Source organism: Parambassis ranga, chromosome 13 (genome assembly GCF_900634625.1).
Source record: "Parambassis ranga chromosome 13, fParRan2.1, whole genome shotgun sequence".
Taxonomy (NCBI): Eukaryota; Metazoa; Chordata; class Actinopteri; family Ambassidae; genus Parambassis; species Parambassis ranga.
The window spans coordinates 18,305,688-18,319,024 of NC_041033.1; the positions used below are offsets into that span (position 1 = coordinate 18,305,688).

Below are 13,337 nucleotides of genomic sequence, written 5' to 3' on the forward strand. Positions count from 1 at the left end.
TTTTGTGCAGGGTGCTATATGCATTTTAATAAGCAGCTGATTTTAAAGCGAGCACCCAGGAAGATTAAATATAGAAAATTACTAATAGAGTTTGCTTGCAAGCATGATGGGCTTGTTTGCGTTTGTGTTTACTGTCGGTTGTTTGACTGCTTTTCAACAAGCACGCCAGGCTACACACTTTTAGCAGTTGTTAATTTGTGAATATACACAGTGATTATGGCACCATACAGAGAAAGCAAACAACTATCAGGAGATAAGAAGCAGCAGGGTAACTGCAGCTGAATAGAAATGGCTCACATTCACACTTAAACTGGATTTTTTTGGCCCAATTCTGAAATCCTGTTATTATGAATTGTGTATTTTAAGATTAGTTTATTATCAGTCTGTATTTCTGGTTTAAGCTACAGTGCTGGGCTGAATAACGGCTGTTACATTCAAACCCTTTCCAAACAGATTCCTACTGTGTTGATCAAGCCTGGCAGCCTCATCTCTTTGCATATTTAGTAGTTTTAAATGTATATTTTTCTGGCATTAACTAGCAAGTGCACCAAAGCTGTAGTTACATTGTTCCCAAAAACCTCCATACAGAACCCCTGTGGAACCTTTGACAGAAAACCCATGAAAGTTTCTAATGGTTCACATGGTTGTGTTCGGAGATGGTTAACAAAGCCTCAAGCCAATAAAACATTATTTTGAGGTAGGGTAGGTGATTTTGAAAAAACAGTGAGAGTCAGCCAGATTTCGAAAGTAAACACACGGCCCTTTCTCTCGGAGCTCATCCTGAAGCCACGCCTCCAATCACATGGGCGCGCATTACCTGAAGATGAGCTGCGGTCTGTGACTTCGGCCAGCATGCCCGTACCTCTCTGGTGCACACAGAGCAGGAAGAGAGTGACAATTAGCCAACACTCAGTGCAGGGTTGTCCCAGAGGATTGGCTGATGTTTTTAGCGTTTTATACTTCCATAGATGATTAATATTCTCCGTTTCAATGCGAAACTGCTGAACTAATTGGTTTCTTTCGGATTGTATAGAAGAGTTACACTAATTTAACAAAAAGTGCATAGAATGAAATCTCCTACCCTACCTTAAAGGTACATCACAACCACACACAGTTTTTAAGCTAAGAAGACTAAGATGTTTTAGGTTTAGTAAGAGCCATGTGCAGACACAGACTGGGAACAGATGTCAACAGGTGAGTAATGTCCCTGACAGAGACAGTGAGAGGCTGGGCAGCTGGGCTGGAAGGCTGATGACGGTGGTGGAGAGTGATTTGAGTGAGAGACAAAGAGCAGTGGACCAGAGGTTGACTTGACTCTGAAATTGCACTCGGCAGACTCATCCAGTTGGCCCAGAGTCAGTGTTGCTTGGACAATTTCAGGATTTCAGTTTTATTGATTACCTCACGTCCAGGATGTTCTGTCTATCTATGTATCCATTGAATCACAATCTTCTTATGAATGAACCAGTACCAATAACATGTGGTTGAAGCTGTTTGGAGTAAAAACATCATTTCCCCTGTGTGTCCGCATCTCCAGTTTCACCATATGATGAATGTGAAAGAGTAATTATGGCGAATCCCTAAAGTGTGTTTGAAATTTTAATCAGAGCAATAAAACTGACAGTAGTGACTGGGCCTCTGCTGTAACTCCACAACAGGCAAAGTGCCAACAAGTAAGACACAGCCTGACACACACACACTCTGTGTCCTTTGACTGTTGAAATAAGTCAGAAAGCACGGGGATAAATTAACGCCATCATTCAGCTAAAATCTACTTATCAGTCCAGTGTTTCCACAGTAATGTGACCCAGTGGCCATTAATATCACTTAAAGTGCTGTCGATATTACATTATCTTAATTGTCTCCATTTTTATTGCCCTAAAAATCAACGCCTTGTGTAAATTCATACAGCAGTGATGAAGCCAGAGTCCAGAAACTTTCAGCATATCAGTGCAAAAGAAGGGAAAGCGTAATCAGGCGTGACATTTAAAGCCAAATGAAGCTCTGTTGTTTCATCTGTCCTCTTCATGCAGGGACTTTGAAGGCAGGCACACACAGACAGTCTCCACTTTCAGTAATCTCACCGCTCCTAATAATCCTTCTCGGCTCAGTTTCCCTGCTTGTTTCAAGTCAAAGATGTGTTAGCACCTGATTCCAGGTACTTTGAAATATGTATTTTTAAATGAGTCAACAGCTGTGGAGCTGTACTCAGTCACAGTGGTGCTTTGGGCTCTCACCAGCTCCAAATAGTCTTAGTATCTAAGTATATTTTTCTCATTTGCTGTGTTCACCTTTTGAAGTTAGTGTTTCCACATGCTGACATTTTCTAATTACAATTACAACACTGAATATGATACAGTTGAATCTAATGTGAATGCTGTGCAGGTATTTTTCCAATGTGCTCCACTACAAGCAAAAGTCCTACATTAATCATTACATTAAAGACCTCCGTCGTTATTTACAGCATATAAAAACAGTTCTGATTGATTTATTTGTGAAATAAACCCAGTGGACATAAGATGATTGATAGGAGAAGAATATAATCGATTCTGTTCTGGGTTTTTTGGACTTTTTCTCAAAATCTGTACTTTTTTTTGAGTTATTGGACATTTTGACAGGTGGCGTGGTGCTGCAGTGGTTACCACTGTTTTAACAAAGTTAATGGTTCAAACCTATTTCAGACATCTAGAGGGAAAGCCATTATTACTACTAACAACTCAAGACATCTGAAATTTTACCTGGGCTGTTCTTTTAAAAGGTATCCTGAGCAGGAAAAAGATGGAAACCACAGATCCATCAACAATGTGTGAATCTGAAAGCTTATTTATATATTATTAAAAGAGAAAAATCAAACAAATGTAATATAAAAGTAGAGGAATAAGGACAATCTGAAAACCTGAATAGCACAGTGAACATCAATATAGTAATAAAAGGACAGTTATTACAGGAAGTTTAGTTTTCTAAATAGTACTAAACACCACTGAGGAAGGTGGTGACATTAATCATTTGTTGACTCATTAAACTGAAAACACAAATCAGCCTTAACACTGGAGCTAAAGGAAAAGCCATGAGATCATCAGAATTAACAGGATTCATCCTGTACGCAGCATTAATGTCTTTTTATTATAAGCTGATCAATAATTGGTCCAATGGATGCATCTACTGTAAAGCATGACTAAAACTTTTATACTATTTCATACTGTTCATTTTACTCACTGAGCAGTGAAGGCAACACAGCGATGCATGTAAGCATGTCTGTACTGTTTGCATTAACCTCTTTGCCAGAGTCATGATAGATTCTTATTATCCTACTTCCTGCTCTGGGCTGAAAGCCTTCATAGTCTGCTCTGTGTTTACATGAAAATGAAAGCATTGTTAAAATCATCACGGTGTAATTAGCGGTGTATTTGCTTGTGTTAATGAGAGAGGGGATATTGTGCTATTAGAGAGCACTAATACTGCAAGATTTATGACTACTAAAGCTCTGATATCAAATCATACATCAAGTCCATGAGTAAAGCAGCTTTTGCTGTAACAGTACTATGCTTATATTGTGTTTGATGAGATGTAATTTGTCTGCATTAATGTCCCTACCAGTGTTTTCTGTCTGGATGAAAGTCTATGTTCATATTTCTTATTTAGTATTCAACAGAGTGTCTTCTAGATCCCTGACAGAAAGCTCTGACCGATCCAGTTATTTGAGGGCAAATTGGTGTAAAACTCAAACACAGGCTGATACATATTCTTACAGATAATGAATTGATATCACTCCGCTTCATTCTTTAAATCCATTATCACTAATAAAATTGGGGGAGGAACAGAGGGCAAACCCAGCAGCGGATCGTGTGGCTGCAGAGAGATGTTTGTGTGCTTTTGGTAACCTGTCAGTCAATGTAGTGAGATGCTCGATATCATCAGCTGTTCATGTTGTGTAGGAGGACGTATTTCAACAGTTTGTGATGCCTTTGCTTCTTTTAAGATGTATATGTTGTGCATCCATGGCAGATTTGATCACCTGTTTGAATCTTCACCTTGTAGGGATGCATGAGCTATTGTAAGCGGCACGATGCCCGAGAATAACCTTGTTCTAAAATTGATATGATAAGATCTTCTAAGAGGCACAGCTTAGAGCAGCCTCATAACTTGAAGCGGTGTTGTCTTGTGGCGTGCAATATTTCCAGAGGAGCAGATTTTTGATAAAATGAAAGATTAACAAAGGCCTCACTGTGTGCTTTTGTGCCAGGCTAGGGTCTGCTCTCTCTCCTGGGAGAGATTAGCAGGTAGAGGACAGATTGAAACCAGACAGAGAGGGGATGATGAATTGGAGCATCAGTGGCAGAAAAAATGGTGCACAGAACTAACCTCTGCTTTCACACAGTCCTCACAGTCAGACCGGTGTTTTTCATGTTTCTCAAAGATGTCTCAGCTGCTCTCCAGATTTCACATCCATGTTTACTCTAAAAACTCTTAATTTTGTATCATTTGAATCTGCTGCCTCACACATGGAGCTGTCATGGACAGGGCCATAATAACAGCCAAATATCAAGGTCAAAAAGACAGATGCGGTAAACAACAGTTGTGCCAATCAAACCAGAACTGATCATTGTATTTACTGTTATTTATTTAGGCAAGTAGCACTGAGACCATCATCTTTAAAGGTTACAGTAAAGTGACATTCTGGGTCAGACTAGCGGATATGGATGAACTATTTTTCCAATGGTTGAAATCACTCACCCACATAACTTAATCCAGATTCAAGTGAACAGTTGCTGTCTAAAATCACTTCCGGTCCAAATCACAAATGTCCCCTTCCCTTTCTGCTGCTGAATACTTACCCCACCGTGGGACCAATTAATGATTATCTACCCTAGGCTAAAAAACAACAAACAACAAAAAATAGAAGTTAGCAAATCTGTTCTATGCTAACAGTTAAGTCAAAGTTAGCACATTGGCACCATTTACAGCTCAAAAAACATAAATGCATCTCAAGTCTTATAGTTTGTTTTTGTCTGGCAGCACCTGTTAGAAGCTGTAATAGCAGGTGTTTATTAAAGTGGTGCCTCTGTGACATCATCACAGCGGTGTTTTTGGGCTTAAAAGTGTTGTGCTGCTTTTCAGCACTGATGTATGGTGCTTGCCACTAGGCAAAGATGATAGATGGTTGACTGACCAATAAAGAAACTGTAACTGCACTTTCTGGCTGCAGGGGATTGGACAAACACGCTCACACATGGGGTGTCTGCTCCTGGATTTCAAACCAGACCCACATTTGGAAATGTCTTCTTATTTTATTACAATGGTTCACCAAAATGTGTTTCTGCTTACCTTACACATTTTTGCTGGATTTTTTCAGAGACAGTGTGGCATGGAGGATGCTGATGATTTGCATAAAGTATCTACAGCTGGAGGAGCAGCCATCGTTATGCTCTCTCAAAGCACAACACAGCTGAATGCATTACATTGGAAGAATGCAGGATGTGGACATGTAGCTCCATGTATCCTTTCTGGCAGAAAGATATTTGCTGAGTGACACAACAGGCTCAGGTAACCGAGTGAGGCGAAGCTTGGAAATATTCCTCAGGAATGTCTAGAACATCAGTGCTTTCAGTGACCACATTAAGGGGGTTAAATTTCTTACAAGTCACCTCAAGACAACAATCAGACGATGACCATGCAAAATGCATTGAAACGAGACAGGTGTGACTCCATTAATGTCCTGACCAGCGAGTGGCAGTGGGTTTTGATGCTAAACCTAAAGTGGAAAGAAAAACCCATTAAAGCCCTCTTAGCTGTGCAGAGCACTGGGGCTGCAGCATGCCGTGCATCGTATGCCAAGTGGCTAGCTGTGCATAAAAGGAAATCATTGCTGTGGCTTAGCCTGCCAGCTCCTGATTTGCACTTAAGTCAATTGTAACTGGTTTATCTATATAATATAATACACTGTCTTTTAATTGAATATCATCCATTTTGTCCCTCCTTGGAGAATTTTTCAGGCTCCTCACTGATGGAGGATTAATCTCTGACCACCGGGTTGAGGGAGTGTTTTATCCCCTCACTAGTTTTGCATTGATCACCTCTGCTCATGTGTTTGCACGTTAAAAATTTCCATTGCAATGGTAGCATTAGAGATAAAAAAAATGAGAGGGCTGCAGAGAAGAGCAGTGTCCCACCCCTTCAGAATGACACAATGATCCAACAGCTCTCAGAATATAACCTTTTGGATCCTTCTGGCATGGAAATATCAGAGCCTGCATTTTAACACAAGTATACTACTGTGATACATAATTTCTGGGTATAAACAGCTGCTGCCTTTTGGAACTGTCAGCTTGCCAAGTGAGATCTTGGAGGCGGTTCAAAAGTGAGTGATTAAAAGTCTTGCTTTAGTATTTAGCCCTCAAGATGTTGGTATAAAAACGTAAGATGGTGTCCTTACACCTCCCCAGATCCTGTATGCAAATCGTATAGGATCTCGTATAATGTCCATCTGGCAGAAAACCATCCCATGCATCGACCAGCTGTTTGTCAGAATTGAAGAAATAAATATCCGGACTTTAATTTCTTACGTTCTTTCCATCCAGTATTTCCAGATAATCGTCATGATTTCCAGATAATCATGACGATTACTTTTACAAGTTTTAAGTTGGTTGGAGATGATGCTTAATGTATTTGCTTTTCTCTGTTGCAGCGTTCCTTTTGGTGGACTCACTGCTATGATTCAACATTTAGCAGCGTTGTTTCCAGATGATCACAAAGCTTGCAGATTGCCTCATTAACATGATCAGCTTTTGCTTTTTGATTTTTATACCAAATCCTTAGCCACAGTCATAAAAATGAAATCTGACTCCTGCTGCTCTGTGCCTCGATGCTGCTGCCACTGTGCTGTGCAGAGCTATAGTGCATAATATTTGATCAAATATAGACAGAAAAATTATGCAGTTATACATTTGACTTAATATAGTTATTTTGGCAAAACTATGTGATCACATTTTCTAAATTAGATGGGTTTTTTCCATATTGGTGCCAAACCATGAGCAGTATCAGCTGATTATCTTGGCCCATTTAAATGTCAGTCAGGCTAGTAACAACATGTCCTGCTGTTTTCAAGCTTCTTTCCAAAGAAACACTGGTTCTGCCAGGTTTGGATTAAAAATACCTCAGCCAGCTCTAATTATCGGAACAATCTTAATGACTTATTTGTTTCTCACACTGCACAGCTTCATAACTGCCGGCTGAATCTGGATCACACTCCTAAAATAGAGACAAACCTGACATATAATCAGTTCATTCTGACATTATACATCCATTAGAGGTCTATCTGGCACCAAAATGTTGCCGCGTGTCCTTGTTCCTGGCTCAAGCTGCACAGCTCATCTGTGGCCCCATCAATATTGTTTGTAGAAGCATGCCCAAACTAAGCAGTCAAAGCATCCCTGCAAGATATTAGAGCTTTGATCCAACGTTTCTGACCAGCCGCTTCAGTGCCTGCAGCCGCCTCTCTGTGGGGGGTTGGATCGGTTGTGCTGTGACTCAAAGGTTTCAAAACCAGACCTGCATTCTCCATTAAAAGAACCAAAGCATGAATGAAGGGCCATCCTGCCTGTAGACCTTTGCTGTGGGAAAAGTTCTTAAGCTGAAAACATTCACATTATAGCAAGAAATCTCTCAATATGGAGTTGCTGGAGGGGTATCAACAGTCACTGAATGCCCCTGAAAAAATGTCAAGACAGTATTGAACCCATAACCCTTGAGTGCAAAGTGAAGCATGACTTACTTTGAAGATGTGGCTAATGTGATTTTACGCATGTCTGTGTGGCTTTCACAGCTGGTTTATGGGATCTCTTTTTAATTGGTGAGCACACTTTCATCCGAGCTGAAAACTACCTGCATGTGCATCAAAGCAGTGTGATGTGACATCCAGCTTTATCCTGCGTTTTCTCTAAGAACGAACCAGAGAGGAGCACTCGGATCAGGTCAGAGCTCCGGTGCTGAGTTATGCAAGTGCTTTGAATTTGGTCTTCCCTTTGTGCTGTGGCACTGATGTGTTATTTCATTGTTCAGTAGCCAGAAGAGAATTATCACCACAGCCAATATGATGCAGCCAAGAACACCTGGCTCACAAGAAAAAAATGAAGAAAAAAAACATGTTCCAAGCAGAATCATAAATCCGAACAAAACATTGCATCAGTGCTATATTTCATTCAAGCTGAATATAAGCTGGTGCTATCATTTATTTTCAATGCACATGCCTGTTTATTTCAAACACCTTCAAAATATGTTTTTCAGTGTTTCCCTGCTAGTGCACCTGCTGCTCTGTAAATCAGCAGCACCGTGTGCAGCTCTGCTGTCATCCTGACAGGCCCTGGTGTGTGCACACACAGTTGACAAAGCAATTTTGTTGTTCTCGTCTGGACAGAGCTCTTGGGCATGCTATCATCTTGAATCGGTAACATGCTCACCCTGAGTGCTAAGGCAGTGACGTCTGAGAAGTTGAAGGCCAGAGAAGCACAGAACCACTTCTGCTCACATCAGCAACTCAAAAAATCAACATCTGAAATAAATAATTACTACAACCAAGGAAGATCTTGTTTTTACAAATAACTCCTGGTGTCTAAAAGCTCCACTGTAACATGTGCATGCTTATTTTTCATGTGTTTGGAACTTGTATGATTCTGTGCCTGGTTTTCAACCGTTTCATGTTCTCTGATGCCATCTGCTGGATCCTTGTAACAACTTCAGTGCCACAGTACAATACTGTAGTTGTTTACTTAGAGGTCACACAACTTTTAGTAGAGCAGATTTCCCTTTATTATGTCTATATTAAGTGTTTCTTCTTATTTCATTTTCTTTTTATGTTCTGAATCCCCTGTCCACCCCATTTCCGTTTTACTATATTATAGTATTATAGTTTATTATCATTATTGCTACTGAATGCTTCTTGTAATGCTGACAAAGTTAAATTTTTTTTAAAATATTTTATGGTGTTTTATTGTGTTTTTTATGTGTATTTTTTCCCTGAGTACTTTTCTGGTGATTCCTATTGAACTCCATGGTGGCCCTGCTGAACATTTAACCCTTTGTGTTGCTGCCGTAACCTCCATGCTGTGGTTATTTATTATTAAACTGATGTGTAGCCTCTCTGTAAACCTGAGCAGAGGGCAGCAGATGTGTTTCAAAGCGGCTGACATGGCGCTGGGCCAGGTCAGCGTGCAGATTGCAGAAAGCCAACGCTTTGCATGCTCTTCATTATTCAGGAGGACATGAGCAGGGTGGCTGCTGGAGGGCGGAGCCTGAGTCTGCGGAGCGGATGGAGGGACAGACCGGCGCGGAGGAAGAGGAGGAGGAGGAGGAGGAGAGTGTCTGAACAAGTGGAGCTCCAGGAGGGACTGAAAGTTGGACTCTCTTCAGAAGTGGAGATGGAGTAAAGCACAAATAAACGCACCTGCTGCAGTCGAAGGTATTTAAGTCTTTGTTGTTTCTTCTTCATCTCCTCGCGGTTTTTGGATAACTTTCCGTAACCTTGATATAAACGTTGACTCGCAATAGAACCTACTCAGAGTTTTTAAATAGCGTTTCGCGGGGGTTGTAATTAAAATGGAAGACGGTTTAGTGGAGACAGATTGCAACGCTGCGGCCAAAACATTTGTGTTCCAATCTATTTCAAGAAAGTTCCATCAGTTTCAATTTGAGATCCGAAGTCCACTGGTGTGATAGCACTCGTTAGAGTGAAGTTAATATTTAAGCCCTGGACTGAATAAAGATGAACGCCAGGGTATTAAAAGCCTAGTGAAAGAAAGCAGTCCCCTGTGATCAAACCCCAGAAACCCAATAAACATACACGTTATCAGTGCTTTCATAGCTTCATACATTTAAAGAGAGACCAGTTGTTGTACTAAAGTGGGTTGCCAGTTCATTAACTGCTCCAAGTAGGAGTCTTTTATTAGGAGCTTTAATGAAAACTTCATTTTTGTCCCACCCCTCCACCTTGATGGAGACTTGAATAGGCGGTTCATTTTTCTGTTACTTGAGCTCTTTAGTGATGGATTAAAATCATCAACACAAACTTAGAGGCATAGCTAACACAGCCTGTATATCCAAAACATTGTGTAGCACTGTCTCATTTCAAGCTCATTCCCTTCCTGAGCTTGGCATTAAACTAAAATAAACTCTGCTGTGACATGAAACAGATCAAGCGATACTGTACTTTGCCTGATTTGCATCAGTCAGGCAGAAGTTTGCGGCGTCTCTACTGATTCTTCACAGCACAAACTTCGCTGTGTCAGAGATGCTCACTCTGACGCACTGATATACAAACGAGGATCTTCCACAGTCTGTTATTTTGTTTGATTCTGTGTCTGCAAAACAAACTTGTTTGCATCCTCCCTATATAAAGTTTGGCAAAGAAAGTTGGTGTGTGTACCACGCTGATGTTTCTCCACTGTCTGTCAGGAGAAATCAATAAAAGATATTTCCCCCAAACCAGCAGCATTGACACATAAGAACATAATCACCCCACTGTAACTGGATATACGCACTAGTGTTCACCTCATCTCTTCCTTTTTTTGGAGGGCACAGTAGCTGCATGTGTTCAGTATGAAGCCCCTCCCTCTGCAGGCTGATAATAGTCACGCAGAGCAGGGAACAGGTGCTGTTTGAACGACATGTTTGCAGCCCTTGAATAGTCCCTTTTGTGTGCAGCCCTTGCGCAGTAAAGAGAATAGGTGACCCATTGAAAAGTTCCTCACCGTGGATGCTGCCTGTTGTTGTTTTTGTCTTTATGTGAAGTTATCTGCATAGAATTTGGGGATGTGAGATCAAAAGGCCAAGATCAGAAGATGTCTGATGCCTGATAAAAGTCTAATGGCCTTGTTGATCCCATGTGGTACTATAATATATTGACATTATGCAAAATCCTTTAACATATCATTCAGGTGTGTAAATGTTTCAACAGCCCTCTGAGCAGATTATGATTGCTTCCCCTCTGAGTGTCTGAAGTAAACAGCTAAGTGAAACCCCCTCAGCTCCGTACACTATGCACTGATGTTTTATCAGTCTAAGTGTCAGACATGTCAACCTCCTGCAGTCAGCATCAGTTCACACAGTGCACTGCATGTTTGTCTACCTGTTGCATGCTATTTGAGAGTCCATGAGCATAGCTGGAATTAACCTTCAGCGGGTTGGTGCTAACATTAGGGCCTGATATCTATCAATTATTCATCATGTTCTGCTCTGTCGGTGCAAATCTAAATGTGTCTCACCATGGAAACAGCCCTCTGGCTTCACTGGAGGGTGTGGGTTTCAGCGCCCGCACTAGCCTTGGTTGTCGGTTCTGTTCAACATTCTGACACAGGCGATGAAACTCTCTCAAAACAGCTGAATGTTTGTGGATTTGTGGTTCAGCGTAGACTTCTCTTTAGTATGGTGTATCTTCATTACCTTAAGAGTCACTAAGGTAATATTCACACACCTTTATACTACGTAAGGGATTAATCGGTCTCTGTAGAGTTAACATCCATGGTCAGTGCATTATTTTCAATAGATGGTGGTCAGTAGGCCCCAAGTTTGGAAAAGCAGACAAGTGTGCAGCACAGGCCACCTAAAAGTAGCCGAAACAAGACCCAACAAAAACAAACATCTCTGTATTTTTATGACAAAAGCAGTAATTTTACTTCAAAGACCCCCAAAGGCCTTGGTGAACCATTGTGTGGTGTGCTATATTTCTACAGTGAGGTATATTTACTGTATTTAATCAATGGAGTCTGGTGGCTTTAAAGAAAGTGGGATATTTATTTCTCCATCTTAGGCAGCTTTACAGCAAGTTGAGAAGTAATAATATCCTTAATTACACAATTTTTTGTTGCTGTAGGTGTCAAATGTATATTTTGCTGTTTGCTGTAACCCTGTCTACAGCAGCACATTGCTTGACATTGTGTTGGTAGCTTCAACCTTCAACCTCAAGAAAGAACAAAAACTTAGACAATATTCTCTTTATCTAGACTGGCGACCTGGGATAGGCCCCAGCCCACCATGACCATATGCAGGATAAAGCAGGATAATGGAATAGATGGATGATTTGGCACTAGTTTAGTTGGCAAAGCAGGGTAATTTTTTCAACATGTGTTCTTATTAGCATAAAGAAAACGGTCCTCACTGAATATATGCAGGACTTTTCAGTGTATTTTAGTTGAACACTAGAGGGTGCACTGTTACTATAACATCCTACAGGAAAGCACAGTAGCCTCTGTCCCAGCTACCTTGCTGTTTAAAGTCAATCTCAATGTTTAATTATTTAAGTTATTATAATATCAAGTATGTTCATCTGTACTCTTTAAAGAGCAGACAAACATAGTTGACTTTCATATGTGTTGCATATTTTCAGTACGTCACTGGTAGTACTTTTTTCTTGCTGTAAGCTTAAGCATATGGCTTAAAATCCTTCAGAAAACACGTCTTCAGATGTTGTGATGACATGTCTCTGCTCTGCTTGTTATTTACTGTAACAACACAGTGGTGTTTTTAAGTAGGTCATAACCAAGCTCACAGGTAGATGTAATTAGTTACTCAGCAGGGTTAGTCAGAAACACGGTCAACGTGCTTTGTTGTTTTTGACAGTTTTCCCCCACCTTTTTCTTTGACAGGTGATATTACTGCTGGGCTACATAACGTGTTGCCAGGGGCTCCCTGTTGTGCAGTCATTCTCTTTGACATGTCTGTTCAGTAGACCTTGGAGTAATTTCTATTTAGGTGTAATGTTTGACATTTTAATTGTGGCCAAAAACAGCAAACGCCTTCACGTCCCGTACATACACAGCCTGTTTATATTGCTGATGTAGGTCAGACTAGGAAAAACTGGTTCATGAGGTAGGTGTGTCCAGTTTGTCTTCACTTCAGTGGTTGAAGAGTGAATAGAAAATGAACTGCAAGCTAAGGAAATGTCTCTCTGGATGTGGTTTTCCAGCTTTTGAACATTTTACTCAATCATGCCGAACATACAGAAATATTGCTGTTTAAAATCATATAAGAGAAAATGTGCTGAAGAGCTAAACTGATCAGTCAGTGAGGATTTTTTAAAGTATGTGTAAGATATTAACACAGCCTGCAAAGACGACTTCTAAATAGTTCATAATGCTCAAGATATATAATCATAATGCTAAAGATTCATGATTATTGACCCAACTCATTCACACTGCCAGTGGCAATACATGTGTGTTTGGACTAAGATGACTCTAACACAAATACAGGATGTGTATTCAGTACTGCCTCCTGGGCATGCAGTAGGCAGGGATGTTGGAGCTGTCAGAGTGGCCTCTCTATCCTTCTCCCGCCCTCATACGTATGAC

General features: G+C 40.6%; 1 protein-coding gene across 1 annotated transcript in view; it reads left to right on the forward strand.

Annotated features, from left to right (window-relative positions):
- The first annotated feature begins 9,323 nt into the window (after window positions 1-9,323).
- The window catches only part of frya (furry homolog a (Drosophila)), a 42,100-nt gene continuing 38,086 nt past the window's right edge, over window positions 9,324-13,337 (forward strand). The window contains exon 1 of the mRNA XM_028418759.1: window positions 9,324-9,454. The gene's annotated coding sequence lies outside the window, so the exon portion shown is untranslated. The remainder of the gene's footprint in view (window positions 9,455-13,337) is intronic.